Source organism: Cinclus cinclus, chromosome 8, assembly GCF_963662255.1.
Source record: "Cinclus cinclus chromosome 8, bCinCin1.1, whole genome shotgun sequence".
In the NCBI taxonomy this organism is placed as follows: Eukaryota; Metazoa; Chordata; class Aves; order Passeriformes; family Cinclidae; genus Cinclus; species Cinclus cinclus.
The window spans coordinates 29,548,868-29,571,189 of NC_085053.1; the positions used below are offsets into that span (position 1 = coordinate 29,548,868).

The 22,322-nt window shown below is 47.8% G+C and overlaps 1 protein-coding gene across 2 annotated transcripts in view; it reads left to right on the forward strand.

The window, feature by feature from the left end:
- The window catches only part of PDE4B (phosphodiesterase 4B), a 160,049-nt gene that overhangs the window by 52,621 nt on the left and 85,106 nt on the right, over nucleotides 1–22,322 (forward strand). The gene's annotated exons all lie outside the window — the stretch shown is intronic.

Sequence of the window (22,322 nt, forward strand, 5' to 3'; positions counted from 1 at the left end):
GAGGTGGCACCAGGGCTCCTTCGGCTCATCCAGGGGGAGGACTGGATTTATCCCACCAGAGAGAGCCAGGCTGGGAATTGTCACAGCTACTGAGGGAATGGGAATGTCACTAAGAGCTGCTGTCACCAGAGACTCCACAGGGATTAAACCTCTGGGCTGGAGAGGAGAAGGATCCAGGGAGAGCTCCGAGCCCCCAGAGGGGCTCCAGGAGAGCTGGAGAGGGACTGGGGACAGGGATGGAGGGACAGGACGCAGGGAATGGCTGGAAGCTGCAAGAAGATGGATTTAGATGGGATATTGGGAAGGGATTCCTGGCTTGGAGAGTGAGGAAGCCCTGGAATAGAATTCCCAGAGCAGCTGTGGCTGCCTCTGGATCTCTGGAAATGTCCAAGGCCAGGTTGGACACTGGGGTTTGGAGCAGCCTGGGACAGTGGAAATGTCCCTGCCCCTGCAAGGGTGGGATGGGATGGGATGGGATAAAGGGATGGGATAAAGGTATGGGATAAAGGGATGGGATTCAATGTCCCAGCCCATTCCCAGATTCCATGCTGCACAGCTGAAGCAGGGAGTGCCACATTCCATCTTTCCTGGATTTTTTACCTGGAAGACAAATGTGAGCATCTACAATGGGTAGGAATTGATCCTGGAGCTCCCGAGCTCTGCCTTTTCCTGGGAGCTGCCATGGGATCAGCACTCCTGGAATGCTTTTTAATGTCCTGTAATCAAATCCATCATCAATGTAATGAATTCCCATCCTGCTCCTGCCCTGGAAATGGAAAACCATGGAAAAAAAAGACATGGAAAACCATCCAGAACTGTTCAAACACTCCTAATTCAGGATTTTCCTGAAGTATTCCAGGTAACTGTCTTTTGATCCAGGTGCTAATTGCTAATTTTGATGGCATTTTTTTTACCTGGAATTCTCTTTACCCAAAGCGTGGAAAAGCTTTGGCAGGGAGTTCTCTTGGCATCAGTTGAAAACCAGGGAAGGATTTTCCTGAACATGGAACTTTCCGTGGTCGTGTTGGAAGTTTTCCACAATCGTCTGGGGCTGGAATTTCATGTGAAGGATGAACTTCGCATTCTCATTTGATTTTACCATTTTAGTTGAATGCTAATGAGCCTTTAATTATCATTTCTGAAAGCTAATGACTGAGCTAATGGGCTCAGGGCTGTTCCCTGTGGTGCTCCATGGGGAATATCCAGATTCCTGCACATCCTCGGGATGAGCAGTTTGGATGCAGCTCCAGCCTGGGAATAATCCCTGCTTTCCCCAGCTCTGGGATTTTGAGGGGGAAATGGAGGGGCAGGTGCCAAATCTTTCCTCTCTGTGTCCAGGAACAGGATCCAGGGAATGGCTGGAGCTGTGCCAGGGGAAGTTTAGGTTGGATTTTGGGATAAGGGGGTGGGGGGCACTGAACAGATCCCCAGGGAATGGTCCCATTCCCAAGTCTGCCAGAGCTGCAGGAAAACAGGAACAGGGTGGGATTTCGGGGTGTCTGTGCAGGGCCGGGAGCTGGATCCGTGGTCCCCGTGGATCCCTTCCAGCTCAGGACATTCCATGATTTTATGATCGTGACATTGCTTTGTCCCTGATGTTCTGTTCTGGCCCCACCTCGTTCCTGTCCCTCTCCATTCCTGCGTGGTTCGTCCTGGTCTTGGAAGCCCAGGATTGATCCCAGTGCAGGACAAAGCCAACTTCCCATCCTCATCCTCACATTCCCTGTGAAACTTCCCCCAAACTGTCGAGCTGGGTTCATCACACCCAAATTTTGAATTCTTTTCCTTGAGACCCCAGAGCTCGTTGTGCCCTTGCTGCTGCAGTCCCACTCTGCCTTGCCCAAGTTGTTTTCTTGTTGCTTTTCTATGGAAAAAGAGGATTATTCTGGTTGCAATTTCCATGGAAACAATTACCATAAAGTATTGATTGCCCAGGATAGATTGGGAAGCATGAAAGGATAGAGGTTGTCTCCATGGAAACACAGACATTTGGAGCTTTTTATTCCTTAAGAAAAGAATTCTTACGGCTTTCCTTTGAACAAGTTTCTGGTCCAGTTGAAAATAATTGTGTAGTTTTAATTAGAATTGTTGGTGTAATCAAGAATCTGTTTTAGTGGCATTCCTGTACTGCAAGGAAAAGTCTGGAATAGCATTTTCCTAAAAAAGAAAATTGAAGTATTGGCATCATTTGCACAGCATTTTTCACATCAAAAAGTAGCTGAGCCATGTCATTATTTGTCTGTGAAAAAAAAAACAGGTCAAAAATCGGCCTTTTCCTTCTGGAATTTAGGGGTTTTTTTGTAGGATTTTAGTGTTTTCTAGGATTTTAATGGATTGATAAAGGAATCCCCAACCTGGCACAGCTCTGGGTGGCACAGGGGGTTCAGCTCCTCAGGTTGGATTTGGTTCAGAAAGAGCTGAAGTTGGACTTGAGTTCTTCTGATTTCAAATCTTTTATTCCTCATCTGAGAACCCCCCAAGGCTTCGTTGCTGGGGATTTTTTAGGAACTTCACAGATTCCTGCAGAGAAATGATGGGAGAATGGATCATTTGTTGTTTCAGGGATGGTTTGGATGCTCAAACCTCAAATCCCAGATTTGGGTTTGGGTTGGAAGGGACCTTCAATCCCATCTTTTTCCCACCTGGACACCTCCCTCTGTCCCAGGCTGCTCCCACCCTGTGTCCCTTGGACACTTCCAGGGATCCAGGGCAGTTCCACGACCTCTTTGGGTGAAAAATCCCCAAATTCACAAATTACCCATCCTGACAGCCAGCCTGGAAATCATTCCAAGCTTTTTCCTGGATGCTTTGTTACCAGAGGAGCCTTTAAATGGATTTAGGAAGTTGGTGGAATAAATGGATGCAAATTCCCAGGGAGGAGTCCGGGCTTGAAGGTCCCATCCAACATGGATTTATGGAATGGTTTGGGTGGAAGGGACCTTAAAGCCCATCCAGTCCCACCCCTGCCATGGGAATGGATTTTTTTCTCTTTCTGGATAGATATTCTTAAAAGCTGATTTTTGCTTTTATGGCTTTCTGCATATTATGCATTTTGTCTGTATATTATGCATTTTTCTGTGCCAGTCTCCAGTGAGTTTTTCCTAATTCCCCTTTTCAAATCAAAGGTCCAGAGCTGACCTCACTTCCATATCCTGCTCTGCAGGATTCTTTACATTTAGATCTCAATTATTCCCAGCAAATCCAGTATTTTTCCTGCCTTATCCCAAAATCCTTTTCTTCCTGTGCTCTGTCTTCATGCTCTGGTTCCCTTCATCAGCAGGAGATCTGATAAATATTTAATGTGATATAAATAAGTACCTCAATACCACATTAAACATTCCATCAATTAAAATTCCTGCTAATTGAAGGCAAAACTTGTCAGTCTGAAGGAAAATAAGTCCATTATGGCAGGGAAAATGGTATTTAAGAAGGAATGAGATTGTTTTGGAGCTACAAAACAATTACAGCATTTTTAGACTGTGTATAATTACTTTCTACTCTTTTTAAGCTTTTTTTTCTGTGCAAATTGAGGGTGAGACCTTGCTAGGGATTTGGGAATTCCATGGACAGGAAACTCCTCCTATTCAGCAGGAAACAATCAGGCTGTGAAGACAATTTTTTTTTTTTTTTCTTATTCCAGAATATTTTTTCCCCCTTTTTCAGTGCCATCAGGTTTTTTGTGACTAGGTGCTATTTGTACTTGGATTTCTGGAGTTAATCTCTGGTTGGAATCACAGAATCCTGGAATGTTTTGGGTTGGGAAGGACCTTGAGGATGATGCCATGGGCAGTGACACATTCCCACTATCCCAGGCTGCTCCAAACCCAACCAGCCTCACATAAACCCCAGAATACTCCGTGTTTAATTTTGGAAATGAGGGGAAAACGGGAATTACTACACAGCAGATCTGCTGGAGCAAGAGGAAGGGGGAAGTGATAGGATCCAGGAAAAGCTGAGGATGACGGAGCAGAGGAAAAGCAGGAGCTGGAAGATCCACGAGCGTGTGGGCTGGCAGAAAACGTGGAGCAGTTTGGGATGTCAGCAGGGGTGGAGGGATGACAAGGCAGGTATTTAAAGCTGAAACCTGCCCCTGGAACTGGGATTTGCTCCCCAAATTCCAGGTTTAGTCCGGAGTGTTGGCAGCTGCTGATGTGTGGCTGGAAGCAGGAGTTTGTCCTGGAGATCTGCAGGGAAAAATCAGAGTTCGTGGTGGAGACCCGGAGTGGAGGACTTGGAGATGCCAGGGAAAATCCTAACGAGTCAAACTTTCCCCTTTTGTGTCCTTTGTCCTGGAAAAATGGGAGCACACGGGTTATGGGGAGGGCACGGAAGATTTCCTGTGCTGGGGTGTGAGGTGGGTTTGGGCTGATGAGGTCAGGGAAAGGATCAGCCCTGGAATTCGGGATGAACCCACATGGATGAGTTGATTCCTTCTGCTCCCAAACCTCTCAACCTCTGTCCCAAAAAGGGGAGGAGCACTGGGGAATCTCCAGCTGGGAATTCCTGCTTTGGTCAGGGATGTTTCCCTGTGGAAGCAGGAGCTGGTTGGGAAGGAGCCTGTTCAGAACATTCATTTATCCCTCATTTAGGCAGAGTTTTCTGCCCAATTTTTCCCGATTTTTAAGTGATTCTTGGTGGCTTTGGAAGTTTTTTCTCAGACTCCCCTCTGGTGTTTGGTGCAGTTGAAGATTTTTCCATCCCAGACTGGTTTGGACTGGGAAGGACCTTAAAGTTCATCCCCATTCCATGGCCAGGGACATCTCCCACTGTCCCAGGCTGCTCCAGCCTGGCCTGGGACACTCCCAGGGATCCAGGAGCAGCCACAGCTGCTCTGGGAATTCCATCCCAGCCCCTCCTCACCCTCCCAGCCAGGAATTCCTTCCCAATATCCCATCCAGTCCTCTGGAAGTGGGAATCCATTCCCTGTGTCCTGTCCCTCCACCTTCCATACCTGGAAAACCCCACCCTGTGGAATGAACATCTGCCATCTTCTCCTCATTGTTCTTAGGGGGAAAAAGCCAAAATTCATTCCCTGCTGATTCTGGAGCAGCCACTTCCACGAGCCCTTGGCTTTTCCAACCCCACCGTGCTGAGTTTGAGAGCTTTCCCTCCTCATTCCCGTTTTTCTGGCATCTCCCTTCACAGTTCAGCCTTCCCCAGCATCCAGCATCCCAAATTTGACGTGCAGAATTGCAGGGAGCGTGGCAGTAACCACAAGGTGCCTGGGTGGCAAGGAGAATAATCATTCCCTGGGATTTTCCTCCTGGAGTTTCTTAGACAGTTCAGTACTTATCCCGAGTGGAAGCACACACAACAAGTCGAGGTCTGGAGCTGAGTTCTCATTCCAGGGATCTCTGCGTTCCCAATCTCATTTTGGTGTTAACCTGCATCAACTTTGTCACCACAGCCCCAGCAAATCCCGTTTTTATAAAGCCAGACCTTTCCTGTTTGTTCTGAAAACTCTGAGGTGAGTATTGCAATATCCAGAGGAATAACCCATTTTTCTCTTGGAAGAGGGAATGTGTCCCTTATCAGGCTCAGCAGAATTCCAGGATCAGAGTTGTCAGGTGGAAAAGAAACTTTATTTTCTTATTATCGAGGCTTCTGGCGATGTCTTTAATCTCCAGCTGAAACTCTTTCATCTTTTATGGTGAAGAAATGATTCAATATCCCTGCCAGGTGCACAGAGCACCTCTGGCTTGCTTCCACTTCATTCCGTGGGGTCGACCAGCTGGAATTCCAGCCCTTCCCACAGAAGCCCATCTGGAATTTTAGTTTTTAAATTCCAAGCAAACCCTTTAATCTCCAGATGTTCCAGCTGCTGCTTCCCTGGAAGTTAAGGGGTTTTTTTGTGTTAGTTTGGAAGGAATCTTTGGAAAATTTCAGGATGCTTTCTATCTGTGAATTCCAGAATCCCAGGATCAATGAGGCTGGAAAAGCCCTCCAAGACCATCGAGTTTCTTCACAGAATTCCAGAATGGTTTGGGGTGAAAGGGAATTTAATCCCACCCCATTCCTCCCCCTGCCACACCTTCCACTATCCCAGGCTGCTCCAAAAACCCTTCCCAGTCTGGCCTTGGACATTCCAGGGATGGGGACTCCACAACCTCCCTGAAACCCCAAAATTCACAAATAACCCATCCTAACAGCCAGCCAGGAAAACATCCCAATCACTGGAGGAAGCTGCAGTTATTTCAAGGATATTCCCAAATTAAAGGTGCCATCCAGGAGATCTTTATTCCACTGGGAACTGATCCCCTCTTGGAAAAACACTGGGGGGAAAAAAAAAAAAAAAAGCTCCTGCTCTTCATCCCTGCTGTTATTTTCATTCCTTTGTGTTCTGTTTGCACAGAATTTCACAATTCCATTTGCTGCCTCCCACACGGAGCTGGTGCCTCCCAAATGCAGCAGGTTCCTGTGGAACTGGGAGAAAATCCACCTGGAATCCCAAAAAAAAAAAAAAAAAAGGAATTTTGTTTTGTGCTGTTACCTGAGTTGCCAGAGAGGGCATCAGGATGTGTTTGGATTTTGGGATGGGATTTGCCTCTGGAAAAGGCTTTAAATTCATTTTAGATGTTGGTTTTGGAATTGAATATTTCTGCTTTCCCATAAAATTTATTAGAAGTATGGAAGTGTTGTTTCATCCTGGTTTGACCTCCCAGTTCGCATCAAATTATTTGGTTCTAAATGACTTTGGAAAAGAACTTTGTGATAAAAGAGCAGGGTTTGGGGTTTGGGAGTTGCTTTGATGCTTTCCTTGCGTGTGGTTTCCATCTTTTTATCTGGAATTTCATGATTTGGAATAATTAAATTAATATAAAACACTCATTTAATGCCATGAAATTGTCACCAACAAAAAGCAGAAGAGGTTGTGGTTTATTCTTGGGTTTGACTGAAGATTTTATTTAGATTTAACTGAAAATTCCTGTTCCAAGTGCAGCAACTCATCCCAAACGTTGAGGACTGAGAGATTCCATGGGATCCTGGGAGTGGCTGCCAGGTTGGAGAAGCCAGAGTTGTGGATCCCAAAAAAATTGGCGTGGGAATTGTGTCCAGAGGTTTTGGATGGATGCAGAAATAGAACAGGAGGCAGGTGAGCAGCACTCCTGGGAAGGACAAGCTGCAGGTTCATGGGGAGCAGTTTCTTGGGTTGGAGTTTCCTGGAATTCCACCCATTTTTGGAGCTGTTCCCAGGAATATTTTTAATATTCATGGCACATTTTATGCACTAAGAACAGCGTGTTATGGATGGATGTTATGGACATTGTAATTGTAAATTACAGCGTTTAGCTGGGTGAAATTCCTAATTAACTCCCTAACGAGCTGCCAGGGCAATTAGCAAAGCCAGGGCTTTAAAGGATGTGGGGAGAGCTGGATTTCATGGATGTGGGTGGGGGAGTTTGGCTTGGAATTAAATTTGGAAAAGCAGAATTTATTAATCAGTGTTTCACTGCTCCCAGCGCTGACTGAGAGACACGGATCTGATTCTGTGGGATTGTTTTTTAGGAAAACAGGAGTTTTCCTAAGGTAATTGGATTAATTAGCTTCCCTCAGATAGAAAGAGTTAAAAATGGGAACAAACCAGGACAAAATTCCTTGTGGAAATTGGGACTAAAATCCATTTTAAGGCAGATTTGTCCAACAAACTGAATTATTCATGGCAGCTGCAATGGCAGGGAGGGGCTGCAGGGAGATTAATTAATTAATTAATGACCCCCCTCTGCCTCATTAGGGCCACTGGAGCCCCCTGGGTGGAATTCCTGTCGTGTCCAATTAGCATCTCATTAATCCAGAGGTGACTCTTCCCTTGAGGAGGGTTCCCATCCCATTTCTTTGGTTCTGATTTTATTGATTGGGATCTGATTTTATTAATTGGAATCTGATTTTATTAATTGGAATCTGATTCTGACTCGTTTGATTCTGATTTTAGTAATTTGGTCCCATTTCCAGACAAAACAGTTTCCAGTTGCTCTCCCAAATCCCAAAAAAAAAAAAAAAAAAAAAAAAAAAAAAAAATCAACATTCTCTTGCCTAAAACCTGGGTTTTCCCAATTTTTATGTCTAAACACACCAGTACTGGTGCCCGGGGTTTTCTGGATGGGCTCCTCATGTGGAAAACTTGGGGGGGAAAAAAAATTAGGATCAGGCCAAGTTTTTGTTGTCCTAAATTCAGGAATAATTTTGCAGCTGAGTCTGCTCCCCCCTGGAATTGCTCCTTGGAGGTTTCAGAGCATCCCATTGGAGATTTCTGGGGAGTTGTTGGAAAATTGGGATGGCGTCCATGTGGAATATGTGCGAGTATCATGGAATATCCTGAGCTGAAGCACATCCAGGGGTCACTGATCCAAGTCCTGCCCCAGGGGACGATCCCAAAATCCCACCCTGAGCATCTCTGGAGCTCTGGGAGGTTTGGGAACGTGCATTCCCTGGGGAGCTGCTCCAGTGCCTGACACCCTCTTTGTTTGGGAGGAATTTTTCCTGGTATTTCCAAGGGAATCAACTCCAGTGGCTGAACTGGGACAAACCGATCCTGCTTTTGTTCTTCCATGATCCACATTTCCCTTCCCTGCATATCCATGATTTTATCTGACCTTCAGCCTTCTTTGTCATCCCTGGCACAACAGATCCTGCCATTCCCTTAAATCCCTGGGAATTCCTGACGTTCCAGCAGCTCAGCATCCCATCCTCGACAAAAAAAAACGTTGGGATTTCAGCAGAGTTTTATATTTTCCAGTGGTCATTCCAGGTTTGACTCCTCTCAGTAGCTGGGATGGTTCCCAGGGCACTTCTTTGGTGAGGAGGAGATTAAAACTCTGTTTTAACAAGAAATTTAAACTCGTTTTCAACATCAGGCACAATAATCTTCATCCATAAAAGCCTGAAAATTCCCTGCCCTGTGCTTCACCTCAACTGCTTCTACTCAAAATGTCGGGATGCTTCCTGTGATTGAAAATTCCTCTATTTATGGTGGAAAAAAACCCCTGTAAAATGCAATGTTTAATCCAAAAACGTGACGGGCAGAGGATAAATCTTCCTCATTTCCAAACATTTATACAAGGAAAAGGAAAATCCATCCATATCCAAGGGAAGAACCTCCAGAGAACAAATAAAACTTCAGGGCTGTAGAGGAATTTCACTCCTGGGTTCTTTTTTTCGTGCCTAACACGAAGTTGCGATTTTGTAACTCTTGTTTCTCATCTGCTTTTTAATTTGATAAATTTATTTTTAATGTTTTATTTCCCCGAGCAGCCCAACAGTCAAATTTAACAGAAATGTTTGATGATCTGCTCGGTGCGCAGCAAAAATTCCACACCCTGGAATTTAGAAAAGTATCCGAGGATCAAACCCAAGAGTGGAGCTGGAGAATGACTCAAAATTACAGGTTTAGAGGAGAAATCATTCCATGATTTTTGATATTTCTGTTTTGGCGAAACCAGCAACTTCACAGCAGAATTTCAGAGTGAATTCTATTAAATTTCCTGGTCAATTCTTTGCAATTTCAGAATGAATTCTTTAAAATGTCAGGGTGGATTCTTTTAAATTTCAGAGTGAATTCTTTAAAATTTCAAGGTGGATTCTTTTAAATTTCAGAGTGAATTCTTTGAAATTTCAGAGTGAATTCTTTTAAATTTCAAGGTGGATTCTTTTAAATTTCAGGGCGGATTCTTCCAAATTGATCCTGGCAGGTGATTTTTAAATAGAATTCCATTTGCATCTCTTTAATTGTAATGCTCCAGAGATTTTTCTCCAGGAAAAACCAACCCAAGGTACCATCAGTACAATAGGATTGGCCAATATATTTTCAATTAAACTCTCCAATTCCTTGATCTAATGCTGTTATCCCAGAATCATTAGGTTGGAAAAGAGCTCCAGGATCAAGTCCAGCCTCCAGGGAATTAATCAGTTTTCCTTCCTGACTTTTCAGCTTTATCACCTGAAGGTTTTTTAATTTGATTCTCTCAGGTTTGTCACCTCAAGTTTTTTTTTAACTCTGACTCAGAGCATCCCAAAATCCAAATATTCCAATTTAGTTTTATTTCCAAAGGCCATGCAATTATTTTCCTCGGCACAATTCCGTGGGTTTATTGTTTGGGTGGATAAAAAGATTTCCTCCTCCTCCAATAACCAAGATAAGTGTGTTTTCCTTGGGTTCTGTTCCTAATAAAACAGTTGGGATTTCACATCTTGGGGGCTAAAAATAGCCAGGGCTTGGGTTTAATTACAGAGTTTTCTTTTCCTGAGGATTGTGTGCGCCGCAGGTTGGGAGGGTTTTGTTTCCAAGGAAACAAATGCTCTGCACTCACCGTGCATCCAACGGTCCTGCAGGAAAACGGGATCGGGAAATGGGATCAGGGAAATGGGATGGGGAAATGGGATCAGGGAAATGGGATGGGGAAAATGGCACTGGGAAATGGGATCGGGGAAATGGGATCAGGGAAAATGGCACTGGGAAATGGGATCAGGGAAAATGGGATGGGGAAATGGGATCAGGGAAGTGGGATTGGGAAATGGGATTGGGGAAATGGGATCAGGGAAAATGGCACTGGGAAATGGGATCAGGGAAAATGGGATGGGGAAAATGGCACTGGGAAATGGGATCTGGGGAAATGGGATCAGGGAAAAGGGCACTGGGAAATGGCATCGGGAAAATGGCGTCAGGGAAATGGGATCAGGGAAATGGGATTGGGAAATGGGATCAGGGAAAATGGCACTGGGAAATGGGATCAGGGAAGTGGGATTGGGAAATGGGATCAGGGAAATGGGATAGGGAAAATGGCACTGGGAAATGGGATCGGGAAAATGGGATCCGGAAATGGAATGGGGAAAATGAGATGGGGAAATGGGATCAGGGAAGTGGGATTGGGAAATGGGATCGGGGAAATGGGATGGGGAAAATGGCACTGGGAAATGGGATTGGGAAAATGGCAGTGGGAAAATGGGATCGGGAAAATGGGATCAGGGAAATAGGATTGGGAAATGGCATCAGGAAATGGGATCAGGAAAATGGGATGGGGAAATGGGACCAGGGAAATGGGATTGGGGAGATGGGATTGGGAAAATGGGATTGGGAAAACGGGATCATGGAAATGGGATCGGGAAATAGGATGGGGAAAATGGGATTGGGAAATGGCATTGGGGAAATTTGGCATTGGGAAATGGCAGGCAGAACAACCTGGGAAGAGTCCAGGTGCCAGAGTGAAAACATTTTTGCCTGAGTGGAGGGGTTTTATTGGGGTAACTTTGGGAAGAGCCTCTCTTCTCCCTGTCCTGAGATAAGGATATTCAGAGGGTAGGGAATGTATGGCATGAGGAATTACAGTTAAATCCATACATCCAACATGTGTTGGATGGAATATTCTGGGAACTGGGATTAAATCCCTCAAAGGACTTGAACCTCTCCCTGAAAACTGCTCTGGGAGCTGCACTTCCCCACCAGATCCAAAGGAGCTCCTGGAGAGCTGCAGAGGGACTTCCCAAAGCCAATCTTTGGTGTTTTGGAAGTTTATTGTTGAGCCTCCTTGGAGAACAGGTGCACCCAGGTGGAATTTGAAGGAATATCCACTTTTATTCCCAAAGGAGCAGCTCCGAGGTTCTATTTTTCCGTACCAGGCTCTGCATAACAAAGCTCAGATTAACTGCGTGCAGTTAACTCTGGGAAATGTTCTGGCACATCCACTCTTCCCAAATTATTTAAAATTTAGTGCTGTTGTGAATGTTCACAGTTTCCAGTGTGCCAAAATCTCCTGGCTTGGCTGAGTGAATGGAGAAAGGAATATTAATGTGTGCTGGAATAGGAGTTGTTTTCCATGGAAAAATAACTGCTGTCAAGAGGAGTTAATTTTTGTGGCAGAAATTTAAGGTGGAATTGAGAGGGGAGCTTCAGTGTGCCAAGGAAATGATCCCAGAATTCCAGACAGGTTGGGATTGGGAGGGACCTCAAAGCTGAAATCCTTCCATGGGCAGGGACACCTCCCACAAGCCCAGGTTGCTCCAAGCCTCATCCAACCTCATCATCCAAAGGATCTGTGAAACTGGATCCCAAGGTTTGCTGCTTTCCCAACATTTTCACTTGTTCCGTTATCAGAAGGGGTTTGGGAAACTGAAGATTCCCAACTTTTCAGGGTTTAGGACCTGTTTCAGAATGAAAATCAGGGGTTGGAGTTGTTAAAGCCGGATGAAGAACTCGGGATTGCAGGTAGGACATTTCCATCTGTCCTACCCCAAAGCTCCTGGCATTCCCAGGAGCATTCCCAGCATTTCTCTGGATGCTGTAGGGATGTGACACCTGGAATGGTGACACCAGGCAGCCTTCAGGATTTGCAAAAGATTTGGGATAATCTCTTCCTGGGATCACCGTGGCCATGGTGGGTGTGAAGCTTTAAGTGAGGAAACCTGTGGAAAATGGGATTAAACTTCCCTGGCTGCCCTGGGGCTTCCTCCCTGCCACAAAACCCCATGGGACAGGAAATACTGTGAAACATTTCCATGCAGATGGAAATTTGTGCTCCGAGGAACTTGAGGGATGAGGGAAATGAACATTAGGGAAGAGGAAAAAGGAGCAATCCCAGGAAAGTGCTGCTTTCCCTGGCTCCTGGCAGGAAATTGCTCCTTAAGTGGCGCTCCCGAATTGTCAGCTGCTTGTTTTAACACAAAATGTGTAAAGAAATCCAGCCCTGCTTCTCTCCAGGAGATGGGAAAGCTCTGGAGAGCTGCAGCTTCAGGGCTTGGAGACAGGGAAAGAAAAAACTGTGGGGGTTAAAAGTCATAATATTGTGACCTATCCCAGAGGCAGTGATTTTATTACGGGATAAATCAGTGCTGTGGAGGAGGTGCAGGAAAACCAGGGAGGTTTGGGGATGCTCAGGGCATTCCACCCCAATCCAGCTCCTTGTTCCACATCTGGAGACCCGGATCTTTGTGTTAGGATCTGAATCCAAATCCAGCTTTGGGTGCTCCGGGCTGGAAATTCCACATGGGGGGTTCTTCCTCAGCCAGGGACATCCAGGGGCTCTGCTTCCCTCCTGGCCTGGAAGAGGGAAGACAATTCCAGCACTGGGAGCTGCTTTTCCAGAGGTTTCCCTGGTGGAGTCAGAGGTTGGAGAGCTCAGGAAGCCTCAGGATGCTGGACAGGAGAGATGGCTCATCCCAAATCATCAGCTGGGGCCCTGCTGCACAGGGAATTTGCAGCTGCAGAAAAGGAGGTTCGGGAGGGACATTTGGATCTACACAACTCCCTGGGAGGAGGAGCCAGGTGGGACCAGGCTCTGCTCCCAGGGAGCAGGGACAGGACCAGCCTGAAGGAAGGCTCAGGTTGGACATCAGCAGGAATTTCTCTGTGGAAAGCGTGGTCAGGCATTGGAAAGGGCTGGAGTCCCCACCCCAGAGGTGTCCAAGGAATTCCTGGACGTGGCACTCTGGGGACAAGGCGGGGATTGGGCACAACTGGGATCAGTGACCTTGTAGGGCTTTTCCAGCCTCAATGATTCCATGAATTCCAGCACTTTCCGCCGATGTTTCATTCAGTTTCCCTAACTGAGGGAATCTCTGCATTCCAAAGATGTGGAGCACCAAAGAAATTCCATTTCAGGCCCGAAGTTTGTGGCGGTTCCTGCTCCTGGAATCACTTCCGTGCTGGGAACCCAAATCCCTTCGGCAGCTTCTCCACACGCTGCAAAAATTCCAGAGAGGCTGGAAGGAGCCAAACTGGAACAACAAATTCCAGCTCCCCGAAGGTACAATAAAACATCAGGGAGGTCAGGATTTAATCCAGATGGGAACCTGGGAAACGCTGCTCATTCCCAGCTCCCGGGGCTCGCCGTGCTCCATCAGTGCTGCTGGAAAGATATCAGCAGAGCTGGTGTTGATGGAAAATAGATCCAAACATTCATTAATTGCCAGCTCAGCGAGCCCCAGACCCCTCTGCACGAAGCAGCTGCTGCTGTTGAGTCATTTGGTTGGAAACTCTTCAGGAACTTTGCTGGGATCAGATGATTTTCCTGCTTTTTTTTTTTTTCCCCCCCCCATGTTTAATTCCCTTTGCTCCTGGTACAGCTTTTCCTGCCTCTGTCCCTCTCCCCCCACCCCATCGGGTGGCTCTGGGTCTCAGATTGGCCCTTCTGGGTGAAGGGTTTGCTTGGAAACTCCTCTTCCACGCTGAATTCCTGGGATAGAGCGGTACCCGCAGGAAAATGGGATTTTATTGATGGGAGATGGGAAGTGTTGGTGAGGAGGATGAGGGTGGTGTGTCTGCCTGGGAAAGGTGAATTCTCCTGGGGGAACTTTGGGGTTGGGTGTGTGGAGCACAGGTCAGGGGTGGGGTGAGAGCGGCACTCCAGAAATGGGGAAATTCCTGCAGAAAAATGGGGTTTAGGGGTCCTGTCTTTGGAAAACATCAGGAGTGTGTTTTTGGAAAACATCAAGTGCTTGTGCCACATCCAGAGCTCTGGGAGCCAAGAGGAACCTTCTGGAATGACTCCAGAGGAATCCATGGAGCTGCTGCAGGGCTGGAGCAGGCTGGGAGAGCTGGGGGTGCTCACCTGGAGAGGAGAAGGATCCAGGGAGAGCTCAGAGCCCCCAAAGGGGCTCCAGGAGAGCTGGAGAGGGACTGGGGACAGGGATGGAGGGACAGGACACAGGGAATGGCTGGAAGCTGCAGGAAGATGGATTTAGATGGGATATTGGGCAGGAATTCCTGGGTGGGATGGAATTCCCAGAGCAGCTGGGGCTGCCCCTGGCAGTGCCCAAAGCCAGGTTTGAGCACCCTGGGACAGTGGAAGTGTCCCTGGAAAGTGGCACTGGATGGGCTTTTAAGTTCCCTTCCCACCCAAACCATCCCAGAATTCCATGATTTCATGGCACACCAAATCTCCTGCAGGTCTCAAACCACCCTACTGTTGGTACAGCTCATTATTCACCAGATAGAATTCCCAGATTTCTGGGGAAAAAAAAAATGGATTATCTGAAAATTATGGTTTATGAGCTGATTATTGGGAGTGGGTCTGTGTTTGAAATAAGTGTATTTTCCAGGATTTCATGGAGGATGGTGGTGTTTATCGTAAGGGTTGGCAAAATAATATTCCTGGAGCTCTTGGGCAGCCTGTTCAGGAAAAAGAAGGGAATTAGAATTGCAAATCAGGATTTCATCATCCTCAATCAGCATGGCCAGCATGGAGGGGATGAATGAAAACTGCTCAGGAGCCCCAGCCTTCCCAAATCAAGAAATGGCTTTGTGCTCCCCAGAGTGGCACTGGCATGTGGCAAAAAAAACCCCAGGAATTTCAATATTTGGGAAAGGGTCGATGCTGCTGAGAAAAACAGACAATGAAATTCCAGGATCAGCGTGGGGGAAGCTCTTTTTGGAGTGGTTTGTGACGATCAGCTGGGGTGGTTGTGTGTTATCCTGATTATTCCATAATTAGCAACGAGGGGGAAGAAAAAATATTCCTGGAAACATATTTAGGATTTATTTCTCTGGGGTGAAAACCCCAATATTACATCAGTGTAGGTCTTTAATCTGGGAAGACAGAGCACAGAACAAACTTGATTTTTAAATTCTGTGCTTCTGGTTTGTCTCAAAAATTCCTGAAATATCTTCTGGAGTTTTTCAGGCTGCTGTGAGGACAGGGAACATTCCTGAGCCTCCACAGGACCCTGCTGCTGATTGAGGGAATAAAGGTGCCCGAGCACTAGAGGCTGGAGAGTTTTAAGGCAGCAGGAGAGCAGGGGCTGCCTTATGTAACTTTGCTCAAAGATGTGGAAAAAACCAAACAAACAACAACAACAACAAAAAAAAACCATTCCAGGCTGGTTTTCCGTTTTCTGTGCAATTTTTCAGGAAATGTTTGAAGTTTCCCTGGAGAAGCATCAATGTTGGGGCTGCCAGGATGGCCTGGTGGGAGGAGGCTCCTCGTTAGCACGGCTAATTAATAAGTGGATGGAATCTGGAGATGCAAAGGAACAATTTGGGGATTGGGGAAGCGTGTGGGAATGGGAGGGAGGGAGGCCCAGAAGGTTCTGATCCCAGCCCTGGGATTGTACTCATTTCTGTCCTGTTGATCCTGCAATTCCTGGGTTTTCACTCGGGATAATTATTGAACTGTCTAAGAAACTCCAGGAGGAAAATCCCAGGGAATGATTATTCTCCTTGCCACCCAGGCACCCTGTGGTTACTGCCACGCTCCCTGCAATTCTGCACGTCAAATTTGGGATGCTGGATGCTGGGGAAGGCTGAACTGCGAAGGGAGATGCCAGAAAAACGGGAATGAGGAGGGAAAGCTCTCAAACTCAGCACGGTGGGGTTGGAAAAGCCAAGGGCTCGTGGAAGTGGCTGCTCCAGAATCAGCAGGGAATGAATTTTGGCTTTTTCCCCCTAAGAACAATGAGGAGAAGATGGCAGATGTTCATTCCACAGGGTGGGGTTTTCCAGGTATGGAAGGTGGAGGGACAGGACACAGGGAATGGATTCCCACTTCCAGAGGACTGGATGGGATATTGGGAAGGAATTCCTGGCTGGGAGGGTGAGGAGGGGCTGGGATGGAATTCCCAGAGCAGCTGTGGCTGCTCCTGGATCTCTGGGAGTGTCCCAGGCCAGGCTGGAGCAGCCTGGGACAGTGGGAGATGTCCCTGGCCATGGAATGGGGTGGGATTTCAGGACCTTCCATCCCAAACCATTCCATGATTCCATGATTTGGATGTGTCTGTGTATCTGTATATTCACCTCCAGCCATGGATGTTGGGCACCTTTTTTATGGATAAGAGGCAGAATTCCGTGGTGTCCACAAAACTTTTTACCACTGAGAGTAAAACTGGCTCCTGCCAAACCCAAGTGGAGATGGAGCAAAGCCAAGGAGAGGTGCAGACTTTTGGAATATTAATCATCCATCCTGTTTTTTTATCTTATACCTTTAATTTGCCCCTATTTTTATATTTTTTTTTTATCTTTGCATCAGTAACGTCAGTAGAATAAAAATATGGATTTATGTCTCATCTCCCAGTTAGAGGAGAGAACCACACGGTTTTTCCAGTCTGGAAAAGCTTTTCCTTAGCTTTGAGTGTGTCAGAGCAGCTGGGAAGTCTGAGTGGGGTTGGAATGACACTGCCACTTTCCCCCTTCCCTGGATTTATAGATTGGATTTGGCATCTTAATTGCTGAAAAAGCTCCTCATTCTTCCTTTCCAGCTCGGAGTTAACTGCAGGGAGAGGGGCTTGGATTGTGGGTCCTCTGAAATCCATGGGGTGACCCATGCTGTCCCCTCCTGCTGCACTGGGAATAGGGAATGTTATGGATCACCGATGGCTGATGGAATTTATCCATCACCTATAAAATCCCATTTATCTATCCCCTGTAAAATCCCATTTACCCACCACCTGTACAAATCCATCACCTATAAAAAATCCCCTTTCCACCCCTTTCCCGACCCCTTTGATTCCAGCTGATGGATAAAATCCCTTCCATTGGTTGTCACGGTGAGACGTCTGAAGACTTCAGGTGGGAATAAAAAAAAAATAAAACAGAAACCAAACGCGGCGAAGGGACGAAGTGAAAACATTCCGGAGCGTGCTGCGCCTTCCGTGCCACCGAACTTTGTCCTTGCCGAGGGGAGGGAGCGCCGCGCCCGCCCTGCCCCATCGCCTTTGTCGCCTTTTGTGTCGCCTTTTGTGTCGCCTTTTTTGTCGCCTTTTTTGTTGCTTTTGTCACCCCCCCGCAAGGTGCGGGTGGGGCAGAGCCCTGCCAGAATTCCCGATCCATCCAGCGTCGCTGGAAGCGCTTTCCTTCCCATCCCTCCATCCCTCTCTCCATCCAGCCCTCTCTCCATCCCTCCCTCCCTCCATCCATCCCTCCATCCATCCATCCATCCATCCATCCATCCATCCATCCATCCATCCATCCCTCTATCCATCCCTCCCTCTCTCCATCCATCCTTCCATCCCTCCATCCCTCCCTCTCTCCATCCATCCCTCCCTCCCTCTCTCCCTCCCTCCCTCTCTCCATCCTTCCTTCTCTCCATCCCTCCCTCCCTCCTCCATCCCTCCGTCCATCCCCGGCTCTCCCAGCTCTCCCTTTGTCCCCGGGTCCCCTCCCGGCTCCGGCGGGGGCGCGCGGGGGGGGGATCCGGAATTTCGGGAGCCGCTCCCGGGCGGATGCGGCTCCATCTCCCACCCACCCCTGACGTCTGGATGCACCAGGGAGCCGCGCCGGGTTTGATGTGGAGCGGCGGGATTTAGATCTTGTAAATCTTGTAAAATTCCATTTTATGCAGAGAGAGAGAGAGAGAGAGAGAGAGAGAGAGAGAGAGAGAGACAAATCCGGCGGCGAGGCTGCGGCTGGCGCGGTCCCCGCTGCCGGGATTCTCCCGCAGGAGCAGCACCTGGATGGGGATGGACAGGGCTGGGAGGCACAGCCCCGCTCCCGGGTGACAGCGGTGACAGAGGGAGTGACAGCAGCGCAGAGCACTCCCCTCTCCGCTCACAGTGACCCCTGGCAGGGAGCTGGCACAGCGTTCCTGCTCCGGCGGGATGGACAATCCAGGCCTTTTCCCACCGAGCCCCGCTCCCTGCTGCCTGTAGCCCCCTCACCTGGATCCGCATCCCTGCTGCACCCCGGGAATCTCACCCCTGTGGATGCTCCGCGGGAGGGACCCGCCGGCGGGGTTTCTGCAGCGTCACAAAAACTTTGCCTCGGCTCCGGAGGAAGGAGGGGATGTGACCTGGAAAGGAGGAACAGGAAAAAGGGGATGTTGCTGCAGCTTGGAAAAGCTTTTTTTTTTCCCCCTCCCCTGTCTTGGGATCACTGGAAGGGATTATACAAATGAGAGCAGGAAGCTGCAGTCAAGGGGGTGCCAGAAATAGATTTATTTTTTTCTTTCTCCTGCTAGAAATGAAGAAATTTGGGAGTCCATAGAGGCTGTTCCACAGGCACCCCCACTTTTTGCTTGGCAAGGAATTTGCATTCCTCTAGAAAGTGACATCCACCTGCAAGGGGAGTTGCCATGTAATCCCAAAGAATAAAAACTCCTGGAAACATCTCCGTGCCACTGAGCCAACTCCAGAGAGACCCAAGTTTTGGAATAAGCAGGACGTGTCCTGACTCTTTTCGGATGCTAGAGGAGAAGGATCAGCTGGGAAGATGTTAAATATTAATATTTTACCCAATCGCCGCCATTCGTGGATTTGGTGAGTATGCCATGGGTTTGTCTGGATCACAGCAGCTCTGGTGGGCACAAAAGCTTGGAAATCAGGATTTCTCCTGGCTGAGAAGCAGCTGCTGGATGGGAACACGGATAAGGGGAGCTGAATTGCTGAATATTTTCTTCTGTGATCTTCCCTGCTCAGAGTTTGATCTGAGGCACCCTCGCGACGCCTCCGAACGGGGACTGTGGGGACAGGCTGGGGAAAGGATGGAAAATTCCCTGTTGTCCTGGTTTATTTTCCTTCTCAGGTGTTTATGAACCTCACTTTTCCTTTAAAAAATTAACGAGTCCCTAAAACGTCCTTTGCTGGAGCTATTCCATGGTGCCACCTCGGCACCTTCTCCCTGTTGCATTTTAATGAGCAGATGGAGCAGCTGCTGCTGCCTCTGCTCCAGGGCAGGGCAGGGGGACAGGGACAGAGAGCACTGGGACATTCCAGAGGCATTTCCCAGCCTGGGCTTGGGACATGGCACCAAAATCTCATTTTGTAAGTGAAGATCTGCTGGTGGAGTCTTTGGGTGGTGTGATCCATGTGATCTTCCAGTGTGGATAATCGATGGGATCTGTGGGAATACAGAGATAATTTTATATCCTGGTTATCCAAATCCTGCGTTCTGTGATCTCACCTACACACAAACACGGTGTTTTTACACAGAATTTATCCTCTGGAATCTCATTATGGTTTTTAATGGTTTAACCGTGGCTCCGGGATCAATCTACAGGTCAGTTTTTGGATGTAGGAATAAAAATATCCAGGCTCTGAACCTTGGAATGGTGCTGGGCAGGGATGGGGTTGGGTCCTCCAGAGCACATCCTGCTCCTCTTGTGTGCAGTTCCAGGGGTAAGGGAACGGGAAGGGAAATGCTTGGAGAGAAGGAAAAATGCAGAGCCTGTATAAAAATTACAGAATCCTGGAATGGTTGGGTTGGAAATCATCTCATTCCATCCAGGAATTCCATCTCCAACCTTCCACTATCCCAGGCCGCTCCAAGCTGGCATTGGACACTTCCAGGGATCACATCTTCCCTGGGAAATCCATTCCAGGGCCTCACAGGGAGGAATTCCATCCCAGCATTTCTTCCTAACTCCCAGTATAACCCAACCTATCTTGGATTTTTTTCCCTTAGCTTCCCCTCGAAGTTTTGCAGGAGCAGTTGTTGGTTTGGTTTGGAAAGTTCCTCCTGAGTAGGAGCCCAAATAAACCAAAAAAGAGGAAAATTGGGTGGGAAGTGTTAATTTATTTGCCAGATTTACAAATGAAGGGAAGAAGAGAGACCTTGTGCATTAATTATGGACAAAATCAACACCCAAAGAACCCAGGAAGTTCTGGGAAAAAAAACATTTCCTTTGGAGAAGGGAGAGCCCCATTTCTGTGGCTGCAAGAGAACAGAAACAATTTTAGCTCTAGGAAATGAAACAAACTCTGAGCAGCCTCGAAATCCCACCAGGGAACATTGTCAGGGATGGATCAGTCCTTTGGATCAGTCAGGGAAGTTCTGGGTGATTAAAACCATGCAGCTCAAAGGGAGCCTTGGCAGGGTGTGGGTTTCTGAAGGAAGGGATAAAATTATCCCCAAAAAAATCCACTTCACCTGTGCCCAGGTGCAAAGAGAGCCAGTTCTTCACCCCGTGCTGGCCTGGCTTGAGTCAGACTGAGCCTTGCTAAACCAGCCCTGTGTAAGCTCCTGGTTGCTGTTCAGGGACTCGTGAATTCCTGGGTGAAGCATCTTCAGGGGTTTCTTTCTTCTGGAATAAATGTTTTAGGCTTTTTCTCCGTCCTCTGTCCCATCACTCAAAAGGAAATTTGTGACTGGGAGAAGGTGTCCTGCCCGTGGCAGGGGTTGGATTAGATGACCTTTCAGGCTCCTTTCCAAAACATCCCATCATTCCATGGTTGGCCTTTGGCTTCCATGTTCTCCCCCAAGTCCAGCAGAGGAGCTGGTGGCTTCCATCCCCTCGAGGACAAGGCGGGACCTCGGTCACTGCTGCTTTTGGGGGCAGAGGGGAGGGCTCTGCTCTGTGCTGAAGGGTGGGAATGGGGCTTGGAACACATCTTGGGGAAGTGGGAACTGGGATTGCACCGGGACAGCAGTTCCTGCTGGAGAAATGAGGGAATTCCTGCTTGTTCACAGGGATAGCTCCAAACTCAGGCCCCTGCACTGGAGCTGCAGAGAATGAACTTGGGCAGGGGGTGGGGAGGGAGCAGAAACTCTGTCCCGATGTGAAGTGGTGGGACCAAATCCCAGGATTTCTGCCAGCTCAGGAATCTTGGAGAGGTGTTACAGCTCCCAGATAGCAGCTGGAGAGGCAGGTCCTGCTGGAACACAAACGTTTATCAGTGCACTGATAACCACGGGATCAGGAGTCACCCTGACCTTGACTCCCTCAGCTCCCCTGGTTCAGGCCGGGATGTTGCACTTGGATGTGAGGCTGGAGGGGTTTTCCATAATGTGGAATTACTGAGCTTGGAAAAGCTCTCTGAGAGCGTGGAGTCCCCCAGCCCTGCCAAGGCCACCCCTCCCACGTCCCCAAGTGCCACATCCCCAGGGATTCAGATCCTTCCAGGGATGGGGACTCACCCCTGCTCTGGGCAGCTGTGCCAGGGCTGGAAAGGAAGAAATTTTCCCAAATATCCAATCTAAACCTGCTCTGGGACAACTTGAAGCTGCCTCCTGTTGTCCTGTCACTGTTCCCTGGGAGCAGAGCCCAATCCCCCCCTCACTTCATGGACAAATTTCACTTTGGTTTTTTATATTGACTTTCAAAACACTCACGGTTTGCTCTGGGAATTAACACTCTCCAGACCTGTGGGTTAAACTTTCCAGTCACCTTATTTCTATGGATTTCAGCTGGATCTTAAAAACCATTTTGGTTTTCCTCAGGGATTAATTCCACAGCCTCCTATAAATAGGCAGGATTTCCTGCAAAGCGATGATTTATATGCAGGAGGTAGATTTGAAAGACAGAACTCTGAAATCTGTAGGCACAGTTTAAGAAAGGAGAGGCCAAATATTTCTCCTGCGCTCACAAGTGCCTGGAGGAAGCACAAAGAACTCGCTGTGTCTGCACCTGAGACAATGCCTGCCTGAAAGGGAATTGGGAAGAAAATGATGGCATTGAATTGGCAGCATT